This window comes from Budorcas taxicolor, chromosome 22, assembly GCF_023091745.1.
Source record: "Budorcas taxicolor isolate Tak-1 chromosome 22, Takin1.1, whole genome shotgun sequence".
Lineage (NCBI taxonomy): Eukaryota > Metazoa > Chordata > Mammalia > Artiodactyla > Bovidae > Budorcas > Budorcas taxicolor.
In genome coordinates, this window is record NC_068931.1 from 40162532 (window position 1) to 40189601 (window position 27070).

Genomic DNA, 27070 nt, shown 5'->3' on the forward strand with positions numbered 1-27070 from the left:
TTGTCTCCACATGATAGTAAATAAAGGCATTTGGTGTTTGGAAATGCAATAAAACAAGGCATGTTGTACACTTTGTCTAAGAGAAGAGAGACTGCTCTTCTTGAGCAGCCATCTGCCCCTTCACATCTCTGCTCGCTGCACTGCAGTAGGTGAACGCATCTATGCCCTGCACTCAACACTGCTCTGTGATGTAACTCATCTCCCAGCCAGGCTGTGAGGTCTCGTCCCTGGCCTCCGGCTCCCAGAATGGTCCCTTCTACCCCACGGAGCTCAGTGACTCAAAAATGCCAATTACATGGAAGGAAGGGCCAGCCTCTTCTGTTGTTAGTATCTTAACTTTACCTGACACCACTGCAGTAGGCAGAATGATGGTCTCGGTAATGCCACAGCCGAACCCCTAAAACCTGTGAAGATGCTCCTGTACATCATAGGAGGGACACTGAAGGTATGATCAAGTGACGGACTCTGAGATGGCAGAGACCATCCTATCCTGGGTTATCCTGTGGGCCCATGATAACCAGATGTCCCGAGGCAGAAATGTCAGAGGGAGGGATGGAGGTGATACCTGCTGACTTTATATTGTTTAATATTTAGAAGCTTTATATTTAAACAGATTTTACAATGAAAATTACAATATATATATTTATTTTTGCATAGAAATATGATAGAGTTATCAACAATAGAATTTTAATTTGTATTTATTTTAATTGGAGGATAATTGCTTTACAGTATTGCATTAGTTTCTGCCATCAGCCATATGTATGCATACCTTTGGGCTTCCCTGGTGGCTCAAATGGTAAAGAATCTGCCTGCAAGGCAGGAGATGCAGGTTTAATCCTTGGGTCAGAAAGATCCCCTGGAGAAGGGAATGGCAACCCACTCCAGTATTGTTGCCTGGAGAATCCCACGGACAGAGAAGCCTGGCGGGCTACAGTCTATGGGGTCACAAAGAGTTGGACATGACTAAGCAACTATATACAAAATGACATACATATGTCCCCTCCCTCTTGAGCCTCCCTCTCACCTCCCATATCATCCTATCCTTCTAGGTCATCACAGGGCACCAGGTTTGGGTTCCCTGCATCATATAGCAAATTCCCACTAGCTATCTAATTTTGCATATGGTGATATACATGTTTCAATGCTACTCTCTGTATTTGTCCTGCCTGCTGACTGTAAAGGTGAAGAAAAGCACCAAGAGCCAAGGAATAGAAACTGACAAAGACTGGGAACTGGACTCCTTAGAGCTTCCTGAAGGGAGACAGCCTTGCTGAAACCTCCGCTCTAGCCCAGCAACACAGGGAAATATAATGTGCCAGTTTGTGTCACTTTAAGCCACTGAGTTTGCACTAATTTGTTACAGCAGCAATGGAAAGATAACACAACTTCATTTGGAAATAAATTAACCGGAGTGAGACTCCACCCACGCCCTGCTTGGAGAAGATCCCCCTTTCCCCGAGTCTATCGCCCTTTCTTGTATCACAAGGAACGACACAGATTTTGTAACAAGGTGGGAAATGTATTCGCCATCCTGCCTAATCAGTTTATTCTGGGGTGTCTTCATTTATTTTTGAGAGAGATTCTTCCAGGGGTAAAAATAGAGTAAAGCAGGATGTGAGAGAAAGAGACGATGCTCAGCATAATTAGCCAAGTGTCAGTATTAGTGAGGGCATTTGGGATGTCAGCGCGGCAGCTGGTCAGAAATGGCACACTTCTGTTCAGTGCAACAGCAGACACCGCGTCTCGCCCAAAGCTAAGATGCAGCCACAGACTCTCTGGTTTGCTCCACAGGCAGTGAGTCTAGACAGCACCATCCGACGAGGCCTGGGGAATGAGTCTTCACTACCACAGCAGGCAAGCAGCCTCACAATTTCTGAGAAAATGCAAAGCTTTGAATGAGGTGATAGATTATAGGGAATGGAGGGCCTTCCACTACCTTGGTCAAAAGTCCATTAACTCTTGAAAAAAACAAACAAACTGTGATCTGACAGCATACATGCTCCCCAGGGTGAACTGCAGCACTGTTCACAAGAGCCGAGCCATAGAAGCAACTCAGATGTCCATCGACAGAGGGATGGATAAGATGTAGCACATATATACAGTGGAACGATAGCCATGAAAAAGAATGAAATAATACCATTTGCAGCAACACGGATGGACCTAGAGACTGTCACACTGAGTGAAATAAGTCTGAGAAGGAGAAATATCATACAGCATCCCTTATCTGTGGAATCTAAAAAGAAACGATGCAAATAAACTTACATACAGAACAGAAAGAGACTCAGAGACTTAGAAAATGAACTTGTGGTTGCCAGGCGGAAGGGATAGTTAGGGAGTTTGGGATGGGCATGTACACGCTGCTATATCTAAAATGGATAACCAGTAAGGACCTACTGTGGAGCACATAAAACTCTGCTCAACGTCACGTGGCAGCCTGCTTGGCAGGGGGGTTTGGGGAAGAATAGATACATACATATGTATGGCTGAGTCCCTGCACTGTTCACCTGAAATTACCACAACATTGTTAATTGGCTATACCCCAATACAAAATAAAAAGTTTTTGAAAAGTCCATTAACGCTTGAAACACAAACAGCATCCAGCCCCTGTGTACACAGGCACGTGTACGCTGCAGCTTCGCCGTCTACAGCAGACACTCGAAGAGATGCATGATCCCGAAACAAGGGTTCAGAACAGCCAGTGCTCCTTCATCGTCATATTTTATTTAGGAGGTTCCACACAGGCAGTGTTCTGTGCAGAAGCTGCGAAATGTGCTATTTCTATTCTCCCAAGCTCGTGACTCAGCTGGCGCCTCCAGCCAAATAGTCACACGGCAGGATCTTGGCAGATCCTGCAGGTCAGCCTGGGGGATGAGCAGGTGAGGGTACCCGGGAGCATGGCAGTGGCTCCAGCCCAGTGGCCAGCTCCCCGCCACCACAGTTCTTCATGCTGCCGGGAAGCTTTCTGTGTTGGATACACTGACTTCCATAAAAAATGTGCAAGGTAAGTCTCCACACAGTTCTTAGAGAATACAACACCAGCAGCACAGACACAGACTCTGGGAAAGAATATACATCATGGGGTGGCGGGGGCAGAGAGATTGACTACCTTTACTCTGAAAATTAAATGAACGACTGATTATCCATTGATGGGTTTTCCTGATGGCTCAGTGGTAAAGAATCCACCTGCCAGTGCAGGAGATGCAAGTTTCATTTCCTGGGTTGGGAAGATCCCCTGGGGAAGGAAGTAGCAACCCACTCCAGTATCCTTGCCTGGGAAATCCCATAGACAGTGGAGCCTGGTGGGTTACAGTCCAAGGGGTCACAAAGAGTTGGACATGACTTAGCAACTAAACAACAATCCATTGCTACTAAGAAACATGCATTTAAGTCTAGAAAGTGTTGATCCGTGGCACCATCTCTTCTACCTCCTAGACTAACTGTATAAAACTTACCTAAAACTAGATTGAAAATTAAATACCGATTTGGTTTTCTTTACAGATCAAATATCCAAAAAAATAAGGTGGGTGTCTAAAACAGATTATACTAAAGGTAACAACTCAGTGAGTTCATCTCACTGTCCAATCAGCACGGCAGATCTATTAAGACAGGAGCTGGGAAATACAGTTTCCAAGCTAAACAAGGGTCTGACACCTGTTCTATGCATGCCAGTGGCTAAAAATGGTTTTTACATTTTTAAACTGCTAAAAAAAAAAAAAGAAGAAGAAGACTATTTGATGACACGTAAAAGAATTGAAATTGTCCACAAATAAAGTTTTCATGGCTGCTTTTGTGCTAAACCACAAAGCCAGTGGCTGCACCAGACACACAGTCCACAGGGCTGAGTCACTTTCTGCCCTGCACAGGTGGAGATGCCCCGCTACAGATGAAGAGCTTGGGCTGTAGACCTGGGCTACCTGGTCCCCATCTGCTCTACCACATAGAGACGCTGTAGCCTCGGGCGAGTCACCCAAGCCACCTGCGCTGGTTCCTCCCCGAGGCTCCCTTGTGGGTGGCCGCATGGACGGGGAGAGGAAGAGGCCGCATGGGACGCCACACCCAAGGGAGGAGCACAGCGGTTACCATCGATTGCTGTTTGTTGTGACCGTGGTCGCACGGATGCACCTGCTTCAACTCCTCCAGAAATCACAGCTGACATTAATTGATATTGTCACCTACTCGGAAAATTATCTTTTCATTAATGGGTCATAATATTTTTGAAAGTTGTCCCAATATCCTTCCCAAATGAAGATGGTGATCAATCACCACGGCACCGTAATGGCCATTAATTAGAAGTTTAACTCAAAGGACTGTCATTTTAAACAGGGTATCTTGTTTTAGCCTCGTATTTCAAAACCATTTTCAAAAATGCATCTGTGTTGGAGACACTGCCGAGTGACAGGACGCACTCCAGACTCTGCTCCCTCTCTGACAGATAATTACACCAGGACCCGTGGGGGTCAGGCGACTTCCTCGAAGCGCTGGCAAGCCTTAATTACAGCAAGCACTCACAGGCTTGTATTTGGACTTCCGCTTTGCGCGAGTCCACCCGCAGGTGTTTTCAAACAAAAAGCTTTAAACTTATTGGTCTGACCTAAAATTCAAACCAGCTTCGAGTCCTACACATAAACCACTTACCCCGACAATTCCTCTTGGCTATGATGCTCTTGTTTCATTTAGAAATGCCACAAATACATAATCCAGTTAATGCATTAAATATGAAAAGACTTGCTGAAGAGACTCAATTTATTAATGATTCAGTAGAAGTTCCTAAAACATCTATTTGGAATTCATTTATAATTCATTTCACAGCTTAGCAGCGCTTCCCACCGGGCAAATATTTATCAAATATTACTCTGTTTTAAGTTATCCCTTTACATTTATTTGTAGAATACATTTTTTCCCCCAAATTAAGGCTAAACTTCCTAAAAGCATCCATCCATCTATTATAATTTAATGTACAAATCCTGATAAGGGGACAGTAATGGGTTTTCAGATATAACAGAGTACAGTGTACAACCAAACAAAAGAACAGTTATTAACCATAATAGTTGGCTGTAAACTGAACATGATACATCATAAATCATAAATATTTATTAGAGAGTAACCATGGTAATTAATATACACTGTTATCCATGGCAACACACTCCAGTATTCTTGTCTGGAGATTCCCATGGACAGAGGAGCCTGGTGGGCTACAGTCCATGGGGTTGCAAAGAGTCGGACACAACTGAAGCGACTTAGCACTCAGCACACATTTAATCAAGGAGAAGTAGTATCTTAAAGTCTTGCCGTTGTAAGAAAAACTTCACAGCTCACCTACCAATGAACCACACACAACTGAATCCATATTTTTGGTATGAAAATCAGAATATCTGGCCTGACTAGTCCTGGCAGAGTGTAGAATATCTTGACACAAACTGCCATGGTCCCACTCTCCAACACTGACAATGATGCTCCCTAATTTCAATGGCTCATCATAGCTCTGAAGTAAGAGCTAAAATGAAAGCAAAACATCTAAGTGTATACTAGCTGTGTAATTATGTAAGTGTAAAGAATCTGCCTGCAGTGCGGGAGACCTGGGTTCGATCCCTGGATCAGGAAGATCCCTTGGAGGCGGGCATGGCAACTGACTCCAGTATTCTTGCCTGGAGAATCGCCATGGACAGAGGAGCCTAGTGGACTACAGTCCATGGGGCCGCAGACAGTCAGACACGACTGACTGTCTAAGCACACAAACTAGCTGTGACACTCTGGTCAGTTCTCCATGCCGACTATAAAGAAGAAATAACAGCTACCTGGAAGGGCTGTTGTGTGGCTAGACTTATGGTAGTGATGCTTGCAGAACAGAAACAAATCTTGAATCACATGGTGCACCTAAAACTCATATTGATACAATGCTACACATCAACTATATCTCAATAAAAAAAATTAACAAAAGAGTTGTGAAGATAAAGATGAGCTACACGACATCCCTACCTAGGTACCCAGAACAAACCCCATATTCAGTACCTGGGTCTTCTTACTCTACTAGGACTGTGTCTCTGACACTGGAGACCAACACCATCACATCCACTACTGCCACTACTATTGCTACAACCATAAAGCAACCATTGCTGCATCCCACCCCTCTTGGCCAAGACATAACCTAGTGGTCGCAGGTAATAATTCAAACTCTCTGGTTCTAAACACATAAGGCCCAATAGGATGATTACAAAATAAACAAAATAGATAGGAACAAATGTTGGCAGGGATGTAGAGAGGTTCTTGGACCTTTGTGAGAGGTTCCAATGAGAATGTAACATGGTGCAGCCACTTTGGAGAACAATTTTAAACAGAGAAATACCATAAGACCCAGCAATCCCCCTCCTAGTGTGTACCTGAGTGAAGTGAAAGCATGCACGCACACAAAAACACATCCAGATGTTCACAGCAGCATTATTAGAATAGCCAAAAGGGGAAACAACCCAAATGTCTATCAGTGATGAACAAAACGTGATACATCCATACAAGGGAATACTATTCAGAAATAAAAAAGGATAAAATACTGATGCACACTACAACTGGGATGAAAACTTCAAAATGGAGTGAAAGAGGCCAGACACACAGGGTCATATATTACATCATTCCAGCTGCTGTGAGGATACCCTAGTGCATAAAAACCCTGAGAAAAGTGTCTGGCATCATCATCACTATCAGTGTTAAGACTGGGCCCACGGTACATCGCACATTGTCCGCAGCATCCCCAGGGATTCCAGGAAGACTCACTGTTTTGTTCCCCAGGGAGCCTGGGCTCATCTCCTCTCCTTCTACAGCTAGTGATTACTTCCATGAGGCCCAGGGCCCCTGGGAGAGCAGCCCAGAGCACCTGCACTGACCAATAACCATGGTGGTGGCCACTGGGGCCCTAGAAAGGGCAGGGCACAGCGAGGCTCCTTATCCTGATGCTTTGAGCCAACCTCCCAGGTGGGCACTGCAGGCCACTGCTCTCCAGAGGTGTGTGAAGTTGCTCAGTCATGACCAACTCTTTGCAACCCCATGGACTGTAGCCTACCAAGCTCCTTCGTCCATGGGATTTTCCAGGCAAGAGTACTGGAGTGGGTTGCCATTTCCTTCTCCAGGGGATCTTCCCAACCCAGGGATTGAACCCGGGTCTTCTGCATTGCAGGCAGATGCTTTACCATCTGAGCCACCAAGAAAAACAATATGTCAGGTAACCATGAAGTTACTAACTTGGTTAAACAGGAGTCAGAGCTGGAATGAAACCCCACCAGGGTGACCTAGGGCGCTTTCCTGTGCAGAAGGCCACCTTAGATTTCCTAGCAGCTGAGTTTAAGGGGAGAGTGCGCTGTGACCAACACACTGGACTCCCATTCACATAGGAGGGTTTTAGGGTACACTCCATGCCACTGAGCACCCCTGCACTCACCCATTCATTCACACGTACACTCAGCATCCATCACTGCCAGGGATAAAGACAGTCCTTGAGGGTATTGACTTCAAAAAAGAAGATTACGGAACAATAGGATCAACACATTCATAAAGGCACAGATGGATGCCTCAGGCCAAGAGAAGATAGGGAAAGCAACTAATTTCCCTACTTGCAAAGACAGCCTCACCCTCCACCTTTAATCGCCATGAACAAGAATTCAGAGGAAAAACCTGATGCTCATTTTCAACGCCCTGTATCTTTGGGAACAGTGCTGAATAGGACTTGAAGCCATGCTTCTGAGTCTTCTCTGTAATCTGTTTCTATTCAGACAACTGCGCCAGCCCCCAGACCATCTCCTCCCCTCCACCTCTGGGGGCAGGAAGAGCATGTACCCAACTGAGGGCCTGCCTGGGGAGGAGACGGGAGGGAGGGGACGTGACAGCACGTGCTGCAGGAGGTCAGAGGCTCCTTGGGGGACTTCAAGTTCTCCACAAGCCCCAAGACATGTATGTCATTTCAAGATGGATATATTCTGGCAGACCTAAGGGTGTGTGGAAGCAATTCACCGCAGATTTTCTAAAGCCCCATGTCACATCTTAATTTAGCCTAAAATCCTAAAGGGATTTCCATTAGCCCACAGTCATGGAGGTAACATTAGGGTTCTAATCTCGTCAGAAGTACCAGATACTTTTCAACTTTTTTGCCACTAATAAAGGACAAAGCAACTTCCATAAAAGAAAAAGAAGAAGACATATGAAATATTTCTTTGGAAGGCTCAGCGAAATCATAAGAGATTTTAAAAGTTCGATGCTGAGATAGTAAATAAAGAAGTATACTAAATTTACTTTAGGAGCTAAAGGTTTTCAAACAGTATTTTCAAATGATATTTCAAAAGGTAATACTAATCCAATGTGATCACACAATAAGCTGGCAAATATGTTCAACTGGATACTATTGTATTATGCATCTTAGGAATCACAAGAAAATAATCTGTCAATTAAAATTCTAAATAACATGTGATGTACTATCAAGATAAAGCTTTTCCTAGAAATGCAGTGATTTTATAATGAAAGTTAAGTAAGAATATAAAGAAAAAATTGATGCTCATTTTCAGTAATGAAACATTACTGAATTTATAATTATGAGATCCAAAAATCATTTCCACAGTAAGCGCTATAATAAGAGTAAACAAGAAAAAGTCACAAATAAGAACTTAATATGCTTAAAATTAAATGTAAACATTAATAACAATGTATGTGGGATAGAACACCTATAACATATTCCTGAATAGCATTTAGCACAGTTATTGGTTTCACCTGTCAGAAAAATAAAGGACATTGCCAGTATCTGGTCTTGATAACCTGTGACCAAGCAAATACTCATCTCTGTATTTTACTGAAATAAATAAATAAATAAATATATACTGATTATTCTCTATGAGATGATTAGAAGTTATTTTCAAATTAGGCATAGAGCAAATAAGATTTCTTTTCAATTATATCCAACTGTATATCCAACTTAAATACATCTTTATTAATAAAGCCTATAAATATTCACTGACTTCAATTTTTTATTAATATGAAAATAAACTGTGCTTGTGTGGAAAATGATTTTGAACTGTCATATGCTGTAGAAGATTTATCAAATTCCACAGTTACTTTCAGCTGTCTGTGTGAAAAAATGAAAGGCTTTCACTTAAGGATAATTTAATTTTGAAGATGTGTATATTTTTTAAAAAACACAGATGTCACAACAAGGATGGTACAGAAATCTGTGAATCGATTTTCACTTCAACATCAAATCTTTTGTTTGACTAGTAGAGAACAAGGAGGTAATCATTCTTCAGCTGCTTAATGACAACAGTTTCAAGAAAAATCTGATGATACCAACAAAAAGAAGGTTTTTTTAAAAGGAACAAAATTTGTGACATCTCAGCAGCAAGTGCAAACAAAGATGTGTGAGAGCCTTCAGAAAATCAGTCATGTCTAATCTATAGAATCCTCTGCCATACATGTCAGCTGAGACACGAGAACAGAGACACAAGACCAGCAATGAACTCGGGCCAAGTTCCATCCTCCCTCTGAGACAGGAACTTAGAGCCTCTGAAGCCAGCCTCACAGGAGACACAGGGGAAACGCCAATATAATATCACACTAATCAAAACGTGTACCTTTATACTTTTGTCGTCAATATCCATAATCGTAGCAAGCAAATTCACCTGGGGTTTCGCTTATCCACAACTTCAAGTTTCACATTCGGGAGAAAACCATGGTGCAATCGCTGTGATGTTACAAGAGGGACAAGTCATGAGAAATCCAACAATTCAGACGTGTTGCTAACGTTTTCTAAAACATGACTGTTCCGCTTTTGCATCAGATATTTAATACAACTGTAGTTCTAAGAACACACAGACATTTTATGCATATTATTAATATTTTATCCAGGTTTCATAAAAACCTGCAAGAGTTAAAAGAATGTTTTGGTTATTTTAAAGATATTTAAAAGACAAAGACAGATTAAATGATAAATTCATTAATGATCACAGGGTTCAAAAAAAGGATCTTACTATAATTTATCCATTGGTTTAGATGCTTTCATTTTTTTCTAAAATTAACCTTATAACTTAAGAAATCGTGGACTATCACTGCCCAGTTTTGAGGTGTATGACAAAAAGGAAAAATCAATAAAAAATTAGAAAAGATAAACATATGATCCTTTATATCTAAATTTAAAACAGGTAAAAGCTGCCATAATTATAACAGTTAAGCTGTTTTAAAACCGTACCAAAATGTAATTTAAAGCCACAGCCTGTGCTTCTCTTATTTCATCTTTAATACAACCATGTTACGGCAGAAAGTGAAGAGGAACTAAAGAGCCTCTTGATGAAAGTGAAAGAGGAGAGTGGAAAAGTTGGCTTAAAGCTCAACATTCAGAAGACGAAGATCATGGCATCTGGTCCCATCACTTCATGGGAAATAGATGGGGAAACAGTGGAAACAGTGGCAGACTTTATTTTGGGGGGCTCCAAAATCACTGCAGATGGTGACTGCAGCCATGAAACTGAAAGACGCTTACTCCTTGCAAGGAAAGTTATGACCAGCCTAGATAGCATATTCAAAAGCAGAGACATTACTTTGCCAACAAAGGTCCATCTAGTCAAGGCTATGGTTTTTCCAGTAGTCATGTATGGATGTGAGAGTTGGACTTGAAGAAGGCTGAGTGCCGAAGAATTGATGCTTTTGAACTGTGGTGTTGGAGAAGACTCTTGAGAGTCCCTTGGACTGCAAGAAGATCCAAACAGTCCATTCTGAAGGAGATCAGCCCTGGGTGTTCATTGGAAGGAATGATGCTGAAGCTGAAACTCCAGTACTTTGGCCACCTCATGCAAAGAGTTGACTCACTGGAAAAGACTTTGATGCTGGGAGGGATTGGGGGCAGGAGGAGAAGGGGACGACCAAGGATGTGATGGCTGGATGGCATCAGTGACTTGATGGACATGAATCTGAGTGAACTCCAGGAGTTGGTGATGGACAGGGAGGCCTAGCATGCTGCAATTCATGGGGTCGCAAAGAGTTGGACATGACTGAGTGACTGAACTGAACTGAACTAGACTGTATTAACCTAAAGCTTCTTTCCAGTCTTAAAATACTGGGAACCAGGAGTCTACAAAGATGGTCGCTCAAGGAATATTAAAGAAAATGGAGTAGGGGAAAATGCCCTGGAGCTTACCAAATCATGGAAACTAAGAAAATTCACCAAAAATCAGTCAAAAGACAACTTGGCCAGTGTTTAAGAGGTGGCAAAAAGTTTCACTCTGAAAGCTATTACACATAAAAGTGTTCAGCTGAGTTGCTTGAAGATGAAAGGGTATTGAGTTTCTCAAGTTTAGAAATAGCAGCAGGAAAATAAAATCTCTGATAATGCATGACTTACAAAACAGTTGAATATTTCTCCAATACCTGGTTTGTTACTCTACAGCTTCTATGAAAACATATTTCTCTCTAAGATCCATTATCGTGTCTACTAAATGGAGGATACTGACTATAGTTTACTCTCTGATCCTTGAAAATCTTTCTTTTCTCCCTGAGGTCTATGCTGATAATAAACATAATTGTTTCAAATGCCAAAGGCACACACCTTGAGGTGAACCCATAACAACCCTTTAACAGAGCCTGGAGGTTGCCTTTTTAACCAGATCTTTTTGTAATTTTACTTTCTTGTAATTTTCTTTTTGGAAAAATAAAATGAAGCTTTGACATAAAGCAAGAAGAAATGTGAGACTACAAGCAACTGGTACTTTTACTTGCTGAATGTTTTGCTGTTTTTAAAACTCTTTCTAGTATGCCAGAACTTCTAGCCCTCTTAATTTGAGTATCCCTCTTCCTCCAAACTGGACCTATTATAATCAACTGCTTTTTTAAAAATGAAATAGCATTTTGTTTTAAACCCCTTTTGATCTTGAGAAGACTTCCAGTAAAAAAAAAAAAGAAAATCATATGGAGAAGCTCACTATAGAAAATTCTGATTAAAGATGAGCCAGGGAGCCCCAAGGACACAGAGTTGAAAGGGAATAGAGCTTGAAAACCACTGGTTTAGAACATAAATATCTCTAACTGTGCTATCAGTGCACTTTCTTTATACTTGGCTTAATCCTGGAATAAATGTATAAGTACAAGTTTGAACTTTACAAGGTTGTATTCTAACAAATTGCTAAAAGCAATATTCCCTCAAATGGGTGAACAGGTACCACACAGGGGCTACATATGATCCACCTATTTTATTCTGGCATCGCTGACCGTCCAGCAGTCCCTGAGATGAAAAGGGTCAAAGTTCCCACTCAGTGGGCAGACAGGACCAGAAATGAGGGGCTTAGCATCAGAGGTTGATGGGGCTTTCAAAGCACTTCGAGGAGGAAAATGGTCATCTACATTTGTGTACAGAAACAATAGTAAATATTTAGTATTTTTAACTAAAAGCAAGAGTTGAACCATAAAGAAGGCTGAGAGCCAAAGACTGATGCTTTCGAATTGTGGTGCTGGAGAGGAACTCAACTCTGAATATTCATTGGAAAGACTGATGCTGAAGCTGAAGCTCCAGGACTTTGGCCACCAGATGCAAAGAGCCAGCTCATTGGAAAAGACCCTGATGATGCGAAACACTGAGGGCAGGAGGAGAAGGAGGGTACCGAGGATGAGAAGGTTGGATGGCATCAGTTCAGTTCAGTCAGTTCAGTCACTCAGTCGTGTCTGACTCTTTGCGACCCCATAAATTGCAGCACGCCAGGCCTCCCTGTCCATCAGCAACTCCCGGAGTCCACCCAAACTCTTGTCCATGGAGTCGGCGATGCCATCCAGCCCTCTTATCCTCTGTCGTCCCCTTCTCCTCCTGCCCCCAATCCCTCCCAGCATCAGAGTCTTTTCCAATGAGTCAACTCTTCGCATGAAGGGGCCAAAGTATTGGAGTTTCAGCTTTAGCATCAGTCCTTCCAAAGAACACCCAGGACTGATCTCCTTTAGAATGAACTGTTTGGATCTCCTCGCAGTCCAAGGGACTCTCAAGAGTCTTCTCCAACACCACAGTTCAAAAGCATCAATTCTTCAGTGCTCAGCCTTCTTCACAGTCCAACTCTCACATCCATACGTGACCACTGGAAAAACCATAGCCTTGACTAGACGGACCTTAGTCGGCAAAGTAATGTCTCTGCTTTTGAATATGCTATCTAGGCTGGTCATAACTTTCCTTGCAAGGAGTAAGCGTCTTTCAGTTTCATGGCTGCAGTCACCATCTGCAGTGATTTTGGAGCCCCCCAAAATAAAGTCTGCCACTGTTTCCACTGTTTCCCCATCTATTTCCCATGAAGTGATGGGACCAGATGCCATGATCTTCGTTTTCTGAATGTTGAGCTTTAAGCCAAATTTTTCACTCTCCACTTTCACTTTCATCAAGAGGCTTTTTACTTCCTCTTCACTTTCTGCCACAAGAGTGGTGTCATCTGTCTATCTGTGGTGATTGATATTTCTCCTGGCAATCTTGATTCCAGCTTGTGCTTCTTCTAGCCCAGCGTTTCTCATGATGTACTCTGCATAGAAGTTAAATAAGCAGGGTGACAATATGCAGCCTTGGCGTACTCCTTTTCCTATTTGGAACCAGTCTGTTGTTCCATGTCCAGTTCTAACTGTTGCTTCCTGACCTGCATATAGGTTTCTCAAGAGGCAGGTCAGGTGGTCTGGTATCTCTTTCAGAATTTTCCAGTTTATTGTGATCCACACAGTCAAAGGCTTTGGCATAGTCAATAAAGCAGAAATAGATGTTTTTCTGGAACTCTCTTGCTTTTTCCATGATCCAGCAGATGTTGGCAATCTGATCTCTGGTTCCTCTGCCTTTTCTAAAACCAGCTTGTACATCTGGAAGTTCACTGGATGGCATCACTGACTCAATGAACATGAGTTTGAGCAAACTCCAGGAGATAGAAAAGGACAAGGAAGCCTAGCATGCTGCAGTCCATGGGGTCACAAAGAGTCAGACATGACTTATCAACTGAATAACAACAACAATTTAATAGCTCCTATTAAGAATGGAAGTCTATGATAACCTCTGAGTAGGCTGTTTTGCTTGCATTCACGCTCACGAGCAGTCATTCACTGGTTCATGCATTCATTCCACAAGGTCAAGAAGGTGGACCAGGGTCCAAAAGTGGTGTGAGTGTATGGCACAACCAGCTCACTGCAGGAGGCTCTTCAGAAGTTTAAAAAAACTCACAATCACTGTCTGACCTCAAACTTTGAATTGATTATTTTTCCAATTATTCCAATTATTCTGCATCGATCAGGGTTTATTCTCATAATTAAAGGTTTGTAATTACAATTTCCCAAGTTTACTATTTCTCATTACAATTTTAAAATATGCATTGATATAACATTTCTGCAGCTGCATTTACCTTTATAGCTCATATTTTAAAAAACAGTCCAAACTTACTCCTTGCTACTTGGGCCTCCACATTTCTGTACAAGATCTGAATCTGCCCCTTCAGCATTGAGGCTCCTCAGCCAGCTCTAGGTTTCCCACCTGGGAGGACCCCTAGGGAACCTGACCAGCATATTCAGGGTAACGGTGACAAATGAGACCCACAAGTGGTGGAGTGAGGAATGCTTGGTGAGCAGGCATCCAATCCTGCTCTGGCCTTGAAGACAGACCCAGCTGCTGAGCCCAGAGGAACAGCCCCACTCGCTTTACATGGTCAATCAGTTCAGTTCAGTCACTCATTCGTGTCTGACTCTTTGCGACTCCATAAACTGTAGTACGCCAGGCTTCCCTGTCCATCACCAACTCCCGGAGTTTACTCAAACTCATGTCCATCGATTTGGTGATGCCACCCAACCATCTCATCCTCTGTCATCCCCTCTCCTCCCGCCTTCAATCTTTCCCAGCATCAGGGTCTTTTCCAATGAGTCAGTTTTTCAAATCAGGTGGCCAAAGTATTGGAGTTTCAGCTTCAATCCTTCCAATGAATACTCAGGACTGATCTCCTTTAGGGTGGATGGGTTGAATCTCCTTGTGGTCCAAGGGACTCTCAAGAGTCTTCTCCAACACCACAGCTCAAAAGCATCAATTCTTCGGCACTCAGCTTTCTTTATATTCCAACTCTCACATCCATACATGATCACTGGAAAAACCATAGCTTTGACTAGAAAGACCTTTGTTGGCAAAGTAATGTCTCTGCTTTTTAAAATGCTGTCTAGGTTGGTCATAGCTTTTCTTCCAAGGAGCAAGCATTTTTTAATTTCATGGCTACAGTCACCATCTGCAGTGATTTTGGAGCCCCCCAAAATAAAGTTTCTCACTGTTTCCATTGTTTCCCCATCTATTTGCCATGAAGTGATAGGACCAGATACATGATCAACATGTGAAAATAAAAAACTGTGATTGTGTTAAGTGATTCTTAAGTATTAACTGCCTCTGTGTGACTCTCCAGAAATGAGCTGTGCTTGTGCAAAAAGGAAAACACATGCATGAATTCTATCTTCCCTGTTCAATGAACCCAAAGAACAGAGCGTCTTCCAGCCACGAAAGCCTTGCAAATGACACCCATTTCCCCCTCTCCTCTTCCTGCCTGGATCTGAGTCCTGCCAGGCTCATGAGCGGAGGCAAAGGAATAGAGGAAGAGGCATGGGACAGATCCAGTCACATGGCTAAATTCATACTTGAAACAAGAAAAAAAAAATACAGGGAACAACAACAGCCTTCACCCTTTTCACTTATGGCCAAGAGAAGCATGTCTACCTGGCTTCTGTTTATGGATGGTGTGCTCCACCCACATCAGCTCGCTGGAAGCTGAGCCAGTAATGATTCTGGTGCATCACTGTGTCCTAATGGTGCCTCAGAATCCCACTGGTGCTTCCAGGCAGCACTGCAGCCTGGACAGAGCCTAGACGAGGCGTCTGATGTGTGGCGTTCTCAGTAGGCAGACATGCCAGTCCCCAGCTTGCCATGTAACAAGGCCAGCTGAAGGGTGAGATGAGTTCCAGGCTTTGCTCACAACAACATCCTCTATCACTTGCCCCTGGAACAACAGCCTAACGAGAAACATGATCCTGCCACTGATCCTTCTTTCCAGAAAACTGGGATCATGAATAAATAACACAAGTCCTTACGTTCCTAACCTTCTGGTCTGGGTAATCTGTTCCATGGAATCAAGACAACAGTAATTATACCAGAAGTCAGTTCCAGAACCAAAAATCATAGGTGTCCCAGGACAAGCAATTCTCAAGTAACAGACAATAGTCTGTTTAATAACAAGTTAACTCATCTTCTGAGTCTTACTGAGAAGGTTCAATAAGAACAGACAGAATATTGGCCATAAATACATGCTGGAAGAACTTCAGAGTCCTCTTCATCTATTAATAACTCCTCATTTTGTCGATGAGGAAAGAGAGACCTGGTACTCTAGCTGACATGTCAAAGGCAGGACAACTAATAAGCAAAGCTGGAGCCCAGGTATCCTGACCTGCAATTTACAGAGATCAAGCTCTCCAGGGAGCTGCTCCAAGGCCCACTGATGCTCCAAGACTGTTGGGCACTGAGACAGGAGCAAGCACCAGTGCCAGCAAGCAATGGGGGATACACCACCAGCACCAGGGAAGACAGACTGGGTTCTGCCATCATTTTAAGGGGCTGGGTTCTCTAAAAAAGCCCCTCAGACACTGCTTCTTGCTCTGATTCAGGTCATGCTCATGAGGCAGAGCAGGGACTTCATATGTCTAGGCCTCCCAATGGTAGAGACCAAGAAAAGCCACCACTGACTGGGAACAAGAAGATGAAAACAGATGTACACAATATTAACCCATCTTTATAGCACAGACAATGATTTTGTAAAGGACATGGGTTCATGAACATATGCATGTTCGAGCGTGCATGTCTGTGTATATGCAATGGTATGGGAATTAGCAAAAAATGCATAGCATGGAATGGCTAATTGTTCATCTCCCTCTTGGGAAAATAGATGGACTGCACTCCCTTTACTGCTGTGCATTTAAATGCTGACATGTAATTGCATTCTGGCCAATGCATGTGCACAGAAATGATGCAAGAAGCCACTTCTGAGTCTGGCCCCAAAGCCTTCTCATGTGTGACCAACAGCCCTCTTCCCGTTCTCAGGTCTGAGAGAAAGACTCCCAAGGACCCAGGGGATAGTAATTAAATGGAGCAGAACTGATCCCTATCAACCATGACTGTACTTTGACAGGAGCAAGAAATTCATTCTTAACATGTTACAGCACTAACATTTTATAGAGTGGTCTGATATGCTAGTTAGCTCATGAAAATTAGCATGGAGGAATTAGCTCCAACTGCTATTTACTAGGAGAGAGTAACTTGGGTATAAGGAGAAATGAATGTAATAATACAGTATAAACACATGTATATTATTCAAAAATTATAAAACTAGTACAAGAACATAAAGCCACAATGAAAACAGGTAAAAAGCCAAAAGCAGATGAGAACTGGCAACAAAGATTCCAGGAACTGGGAAAGGAAATAAGTGAATGAAAACTGATTTGACATCTAGTAATTGAGGACGCTTCTGTTCTTTTCACAGCTATTTGTAAGGCCTCCCCAGACAGCCATTTTGCTTTTTTTGCATTTCTTCTCCATGGGGATGATCTTGATCCCTGTCTCCTGTACAATGTCATGAACCTCCATCCATAGTTCATCAGGCACTCTATCTATCAGATCTAGGCCCTTAAATCTATTTCTCACTTCCACTGTATAATCATAACGGATTTGATTTAGGTCATATGTGAATGGTTTAGTGGTTTTCCCTACTTTCTTCAATTTCAGTCTGAATTTGGCAATAAGGAGTTCATGATCTGAGCCACAGTTAGCTCCCGGTCTTGTTTTTGTTGACTGTATAGGGCTTCTCCATCTTTGGCTGCAAAGAATATAATCAATCTGATTTCAGTGTTGACCATTTAGTAATGTCCATGTGTAGAGTCTTCTCTTGTGTTGTTGGAAGAGGGTGTTTGCTATGATCAGTGCATTTTCTTGGCAAAACTCTATTAGCTTTTGCCCTGCTTCATTCCGTATTCCAAGGGCAAATTTGCCTGTTACTCCAGGTGTTTCTTGACTTCCTACATTTGCATTCCAGTCCCCTATAATGAAAAGGACATCTTTTTTGGGTGTTAGTTCTAAAAGGTCTTGTAGATTTTCATAGAACGTTCAACTTCAGCTTCTTAAGCATTACCAGTTGGGGCATAGACTTGGATTACCGTGATATTGAATAGTTTGCCTTGGAAACGAACAGAGAAGAGAAGAGAAGTGAAAAGCGAAGGAGAAAAGGAAAGATACAAGCAGAGATACAAGATCTGAAAGATACAAGATCTGAATGTAGACTTCCAAAGAATAGCAAGAAGAGATAAGAAAGCCTTCCTCAGCGATCAATGCAAAGAAATAGAAGAAAACAACAGAATTAGAAAGACTAGAGATCTCTTCAAGAAAATTAGAGATACCAAGAGAACATTTCATGCAAAGATGGGCTCGATAAAGGACAGAAATGGTCTGGACCTAACAGAAGCAGAAGATATGAAGAAGAGGTGGCAAGAATACACAGAAGAACTATACAAAAAAGATCTTCATGACCAAGATAATCATGATGGTGTGATCACTCACCTAGAGCCAGACATTCTGGAATGCGAAGTCAAGTGGGCCTTAGACAGCATCACTACAAACAAAGCTAGTGGAGGTGATGGAATTCCAGTTGAGCTATTTCAAATCCTGAAAGATGATGCTATGAAAGTGCTGCACTCTATATGCCAGCCAATTTGGAAAACTCAGCAGTGGCCACAGGACTGGGCAAGGTCAGTTTTCATTCCAATCCCAAAGAAAGGCAATGCCAAAGAATGCTCAAACTATCGCACAATTGCACTCATCTCACACTCTAGTAAAGTAATGCTCAAAATTCTCCAAGCCAGGCTTTAGCAATACATCAACCGTGAACTTCCAGATGCTCAAGATGGTTTTAGAAAAAGCAGAGGAATCAGAGATTAAATTGCCAACATCCGCTGGATCATGGAAAAAACAAGTGAGTTCCAGAAAAAACATCTATTTCTGCTTTATTGACTATGCCAAAGCCTTTGACTGTGTGGATCACAATAAACTGTGGAAAATTCTGAAAGAGATGGGAATACCAGACCACCTGACCTGCCTCTTGACAAACCTGTATGCAGGTCAGGAAACAACAGTTAGAACTGGACATGGAACAAAAGACTGGTTCCAAATAGGAAAAAGAGTATGTCAAGGCTGTATATTGTCACCCTGCTTATTTAACTTCTATGCAGAGTACATCATGAGAAACACTGGGCTGGAAGAAGCACAAGCTGAAATCAAGATTGCCGGGAGAAATATCAATCGCCTCAGATATGCAGATGACACACCCTTATGGCAGAAAGTGAAGAGGAACTAAAAAGCCTCTTGATGAAAGTGAAAGTGGAGAGTGAAAAAGTTGGCTTAAAGCTCACCATTCAGAAAACGAAGATCACAGCATCTGGCCCCATCACTTCATGGGAAATAGATGGGGAAACAGTGGAAACAGTATCAGACTTTATTTTGGGGGGCTCCAAAATCACTGCAGATGGTGACTGCAGCCATGAAATTAAAAGACGCTTACTTCTTGGAAAGAAAGTTATGACCAACCTAAACAGCATATTGAAAAGCAGAGATACTACTTTGCCAACAAAGGTCCATCTAGTCAAGGCGATGGTTTTTCCAGTAGTCATGTATGGATGTGAGAGTTGGACTGTGAAGAAAGCTGAGCGCTGAAGAATTGATGCTTTTGAACTGCGGTGTTGGAGAAGACTCTTGAGAGTCCCTTGGACTGCAAGGAGATCCAACCAGTCCATTCTGAAGGAGATCAGCCCTGGGATTTCTTTGGAGGGAATGATGTTAAAGCTGAAACTCCAGTACTTTGGCCACCTCATGCAAAAGTTGACTCATTGGAAAAGACTCTGATGCTGGGAGGGATTGGGGGCAGGAGAAGAAGGGGACGACAGAGGATGAGATGGCTGAATGGCATCACCGACTCAATGGATGTGAGTTTAAGTGAACTCTGGGAGATGGTGATGGACAGGGAGGCCTGGCGTGCTGCGATTCATGGGGTCGCAAAGAGTCGGACACAACTGAGCGACTGAACTGAACTGAATTGAGGACGCCAAACACAAATCTGTTACAGAGAAATGCCAGTATGGAGCAGGTTAATTTACCTTATACAAACCTGGAAAGTAGATTAAAGGCTTGACTATAAGGCCTAAAACCCTAAAAACTCCTAGAAGAAAACAGACAATAAGCTCTTGATAGTGGTGATGACTTCCTGGATTTAATGCAAAAAGCAAAGGCAATGAAAGCAAAAAGAAATGAGTGGGACTACATTAGTAAAAGACTTCTGCACAGAAAAGAAAATCATCAACAAAATGAAAATGAAACCTACTGACTAGGAGAAAATGTTTGCAAATTATGTTATCTGATAAGAGGTTATATATAAAGAATTGATAAAACTCAAGAAAAGAAATTTAAAATCTTCACATAAAATCTGTGTCTATATTTTGAGATATCTGGTCTTGTTCCATTTTTTTTCTTTTTAATGTCTGAATTTTCTTATATCATTGGAAGAAAAGAAAGTATATGAAGGGCAATCTAGAAATATTTACTAAAAGCTTAAAAAATACCTCCATATTCTGCAATCTAATAATTCCACTTACAACAACTACAAAATAATAACAAACTTAAAAAAAGTTTTATTTCAATTTTAAAAAATATTTAAAATTAAAAAAATTAAGCAACAAACATATAACTATTTCTATAAAAGCATGTCTTCTCTTGTTATTTAAGAACTAGACAAAATTTATGTACAATACAAAAATAAAGTGCAGTATCCTCACATATAGACAAGGATACAGTCATTAATAGCCAGGTTATCAAGGACTATTTAAAGAAAGGGAATATGTTCAAATTATATCTTCAAGTAAGTAGGGGAAAAGGCTACAAAAACAGTATGAACGATAAGAAGACTATTCTAATGTTTCAGTTCAGTCACTCAGTCATGCCCAACTCTTTGCGACCCCATGAACCGCAGCACGCCAGCCTTCCCTATCCATCACCAACTCCCAGAGTCTACGCACACCCATGTCCATCGAGTCGATGATGCCATCCAACCATCTCATCCTCTGTTGTCCCCTTCTCCTTCTGCCCTCAATCTTTCCTAGCATCAGGGTCTTTTCCAGTGGGTCAGCTCTTCACATCAGGTGGCCAAAGTATTGGAGTTTCAGCCTCAGCATCAGTCCTTCCAATGAATACCCAGGACTGATCTTCTTTAGGATGGACTGGTTGGATCTCCTTGCAGTCGAAGGGACTCTCAAGAGTTTTCTCCAACACCACAGTTCAAAAGCATCAATTCTTCAGTGCTCAACCTTCTTTATAGTCCAACTCTCACATTCATACATGACTACTGGAAAAACCATAGCCTTGACTAGATGGACATTTGTTGGCAAAGTAATGTCTCTGCTTTTGAATATGCTATCTAGGTTGGTCATAACTTTTCTTCCAAGGAGTAAGCGTCTTTTAATTTCATGGCTGCAGTCACTATCTGCATTGATTTTGGAGCCCAGAAAAATAAAGTCAGCCACTGTTTCCCCTGTTTCCCCATCCATCTGCCATGAAGTGATGGGACCAGATGCCATGATCTTCGTTTTCTGAATGTTGAGCTTTAAGCCAACTTTTTCGCTCTCCTCTTTCACTGTCATCAAGAGGCTCTTTAGTTCTTCTGCCATAAGGGTGGTGTCATCTGCATATCTGAGGTGATTGATATTTCTCCCGGCAATCTTGATTCCAGCTTGTGCTTTCTCCAGCCCAGCATTTCTCATGATGTACTCTGCATAGAAGTTAAATAAGCAGGGTGACAATATACAGCCTTGACGTACTCCTTTTACTATTTGGAACCAGTCTTTTGTTCCATGTCCAGTTCTAAGTGTTGCTTCCTGACCTGCATACAGGTTTCTCAAGAAGCAGTCAGGTGGTCTGGTATGCCCATTTCTTGTTTAAATTACATATTGTTGTTGTTGTTTTGTTGCTAAGTTGTGTCCAACTCTTTGCAACCTATGGACTGCAGACCGCCAGGCTTCTCTCTCCATGGAATTCTCCAGGCAAGAAGACTGGAGTGGGTTGCCATTTTCTCTTCCAGGGGATCTTCCCAACCTAGGCATCAAATCTGCATCTCCTGTGTCTCCTGCATTGCAGGTGGATTTTTTACCAGCTGAGCCATATGGGAAGCCCCAATTTTGCCTACTATTGCAAAATAAATGCTCCACCACGGTTACATCAGTGTTTGAATAAACTCCTCACTTCGGCTTTTAAAGGTCTTTCTTAAAAAGACCTCAATCTACCCATCCCACTAATTCTTCATTAATATTCCAAAACCGAAGTGAAACCCATCTTGAACTCCTGACTTCCAGAATAATAAGACAGGAAATCTGTACTGCTTCAGCTCACTAACTTCATGGTAATTTGTTATAGAGTAGTATACAAGAACACACAGCAAGTGTCGTCAAGGATGTGGAGAAGCTGTAGCCCTCACACACTACTTGTTGTTGTTGTTTAGTCGTGTCTGACTCTTTGCGACCCCATGGACTATAGTCCCCCCAGGGCTCCATGGGATTTCCCACTACTTGTGGGAACTTTTAAAAGTGCAGCCTCCTGTGGTTAAAAAGTCAGTACGTAATTACCCACTCACTATTCAGTAAGGCAAATGTAGAATTACTATATGACCCCAATTTCACTGCTCTGTATAAACCCGAGAGAACAGAAAACATGTTCGAGCAAAAACACATACACAAATATTCACAGCAGCATTATTTGAAGGAGTCAAAAAGCGAAACCAGCTCAAATGCCCATCAACTGATAAACTGAATATGCAAACTGTGGTTTATCTACACAAAGAATATTATTAGAAACTAAAAAGAAACAATGCATTCTGATACATGCAGCAATGTGGATGAACTCTAAGATCACTAAGCTAAGCGAAAGGAGTCAGACACCAGAGGCCACAGCTCCTGTGATTCTATTTACATGACATATTCAGAATGGGTGAGACAGGAAGTAAACGATGTTCTCCGAACGCTGCAGAATCGGAGGGTTGGGGATAAGAGCTAAGTGGCCCAGGCAATGGAAACATTCTAAAATTGACTGTGGTGATGGCTCTATAATTGTGTAAATATATTTAAAATCCTGGATTTTATAAATAGATGAATTGTACAGCATGTGAATTAGATCTTAATAATGTTTTTACACAAATACATATAGATCCCTTTCTTTTATTCTTCCTAGGTTCTCTCCCTTCTATGGGCTTCCCTGGTGGCTCAGACGGTAAAGAATCTGTCTGCAATGCAGGAGACCTGGGTTCAGTCCCTGGGTTGGGAAGATCCCCTGGAGTAGGGAATGGCAAAGCACTCCAGTATTCTTGCCTGGAGAATCCCATGGCCAAAGGAACCTGGCAGGCTACAGTCCATGGGGTTGCAAAGGGTTGCCCAACTGAGTAACTAATCAAAAAAACTAGAATCAATAATTGATTATAACAAGGTTGCAGGATACAAGGTTAATATATAGAAAGTCAATTGCTTTCCTATACACTGGCAAAGAACAAGTGAAATTTGAAATTAAAAACACAGTACCGTATATATTAGCATCCAAAATAATAAAATAGCTATACAATTTAACCAAATATATATATATATATATATATATAGGATCTACATAAGAAAAGCTATAAAATGCCACTGAAATAAATCAGAGAACTAAATAAGTGGAGAGATTCTGTTTCTGTAATGAGGAAATAGATAAATAACAAGAAATGAGTTCCTATGTCAGTGTTCAGCCACTAAGTTGGCTTGGTGAAAGAATCTGGCAAGTCTGAGCTCTCATTATCAATTTTCACTTTTTAGGTTTCTGCATTTCTTACATTTAACTCCAAAGTAAAGTATATTTAATAACCTTGTTGATGTTGTTCAGTCGCTAGATCGTATCCAACGTTTTGCCACCCCACAGACTGCAGCATGCCAGGCTTCTCTGTCCTTCACTGTTTCCCAGATCTGCTCAGACTCATGTCCGTTGACTAGGTGATGCCATCCAACCGTCTCATTCTCTGCCGTCCTCCTTTGCTCCTGCCGTCCTCCTTTGCTCCTGCCGTCAGTCTTTCCCAGCTTCAGGGTCTTTCTAATGAAGTCTGCTATTTGCATCAGGTGGAAAAAGTCAGTTAATGAATTAGCATTAGTTATAAGTTAAATTACATAAGTGGAAATAAACAGTTTTAAATGTCAGTTCATGGCAATGCTTCTCATCTCGTTGGATAAAAAACAGTACCAATTTTTTAAACGGCTGCCTAATATGTCTTTATAAACACAGTCCCATTTGTATTATGAGGAAGGATCTGCAGATTCCCAACCTCTGGGTCCCTCAAGGGTTAACAGAATCTTCCACAGTATCCTTATGACACCCTTTGTATTGAAATGTGGTTTGCATAAACAAAAATAAAATGCGCGTAGCCACTCAGGTAGAGATGGCTTCAAAGAGAACTCAATCAGCCCACTCACCTTGGGGTTCTATCAGAGTTCTTCCATGCTCCCGACACCAACCAACTGGCTGGACCTAAAGGACGATTGACATCACACCTGCAAAACCAGCATTCTATTTTAGATCCCATATTAACACTGGAGAAAGAATCCAAGAGTAATGATCATTCTGGATGTTAAAAGACACATGGAAATATTACTGCACAGCTGAAATATTTTACAGCCTAAGCAAATCAGAAGTAATTTTAGGATTCTATTTTGTCAGCTGAGTGGCCAAACTTCTCTTACATAGCCTTCTTGAAATTTAAAAATATTTCTTTAAAAAGTGTTTGACTAGGACTTGAACTGCCAGTGATCTCCCCAAAGAGTGAACATTTTAATAAACCTTTCCTACCACTTCTTGCCAGAAGCAAGAAAATATTAATAGGTCAGTCCAAATTTTAATAGGACAGACCGGACTTCATAGGCCTACAATTTCCTCCCTCTTTCTTTTCCAGGGGCCCAGACTATTCTACCTAAGACACATACAGGAATGAACCTACACTCTGCTTAGTTCAAAGATGAAAACTGCCCCCCTCCCAGAGATATGCAGGTGAAGAACCACAGCCTCAGGTGGGGATCTGTTGATTATTCAGGATATACTCTGAAGAAAGGCCACAAAAATTATTTTTGCCATGCCCTCTTCCATATTTCAGATTTTCACCCAGAAAATCCTTTTAACTCCCGCAACGTTAGTTTAATGGCATGGCAAGCATACATTTTCTCTGCTCCCCGTAGGCTTTCAAATTATTCTCTCTAGTCTCCCTGAATCTTTCCTTTTAAAAATATGACAGTCTGAGTTCAACATTTTTCAGGAAAAAAAAAAAAGATACTGCAAGTTCTTAAGTTTCTCTTCACAGAAATGCTTCCCTTACAAACTAGACATGATATGGTGCAGTGCTCTGAACTGGTCACATTATTTCAGATGAGACCTCATTAGGCAACCTCTCAGAGACGGAGAAACAGTTTCTCGGGCTCTTTAATTCAACAGTTCACGAGCAAGAGAAGGTAGTGACAAGTCAGCCTCTAAATTCCTGATGTTCGTTACTATAAGAATGGCAAGAACAGCGACTTGGCTGAAGTTGCTCAGTGGTGGAGTGAACATAAATTCTTAATGGCAAACACGAACACATGGAAATACAACGCATGTCAGTGTCTCAGCAGTATCGTAACTATCATCCCAATTGTCAAAATGCACTTGCAAGCAATTGCCGACAATATCTGCTATGGTCTCCAAACACATATCAAGGAAGGGTTCTTCCTGTCGATGGCCTCCAGCTTCATTCTGATCTGAAATTCCTTAGGCGTTGGCCTGTTGTAACAGCACAACCAGGGAGAGGCAGAAAGAGAAACAGGACACCAGACAGGACTGAGCCACTGTCAAAACTGTGACATTTACCATCAGAAAAGTCTACCGAGTATCAACACTTGTCCTCCAGAATGAAACCAGCCAGTAAAAATATTCCAACGGACTGTTACCAGGTATACATTCATTTAAAAAATTGCCAGGAAACAAGCTTTTATTTTGTGCTTTTCTCTTTTGTCATGCAGGTAGGTTTTATTTCCCTTATCATTTTCCCTCTTCAGTTCTTAGAGTAACTGGTATTAATTTTAAAATACACTGTTTACTGAATATGGTAATATCAAATAATTTCTCCACTCCCTCTAGGCTTTTGATGGGTGGTATATTTCCAAATACCATTATTTGCAAATGTTGTCAGATAAGTTCATTAGCACTAAAATTATCACTTACTTTGATCAGAGTTGAAATTAATGGCTTTCTCAATGTTTAAGGAACACATGCACTTATCCATAAATAAATTATAGTTGAAAACAATGAATGCCTTTTTTAGTACCTGCACATGTTTTTAGTATTAAAAATACCAAGGATTATTATGACAATGATAAAGCTCCACTTTTCCTGGCTGTCAGTGAGCCAGGCTAGAAATTTAGAAAGTATACACACTGTCTGGGGACTAGAAGAAGGTTTTCTTCCTACTTCTTTACTGTCTATACCAGGTCTTGATCTTTAGTTTCCTTTAGTACATTTTTAAAAGGATTTTCATATCTCTATAACTCTCTCTCCTTGAAGTAAGTCTATGAAACCAGTCCATCCTAAAGGAAATCAACCCTGAATATTCATTGGAAGGACTGACACTGAAGCTGAATCTCCGATGATTTGGCCACCTGATGGAAAGAGCTGACTCACTGGAAAAGACCCTGATGTGGGGAGAGATTGAGAGTAGGAGGAGAAGGGGGTGACAGAGGATGAGATGGTTCGATAGCATAACCAACTCAATGAACATGAGTTTTGAGCAAACTCCGAGAGGTAGTAAAGGACAGGGGAGCCTGGCATGGGGTCACAAAGAATCGGACTTGACTTAGTGAGTGAACAAAAACAACGAAACACTTTGAGCAGCTGTGAACACTGGTTTACAGAGCAGGACACAGAAGCCTGGGGAAGGGGGTGGGCTGTCCTCAGGGGACATAGCCA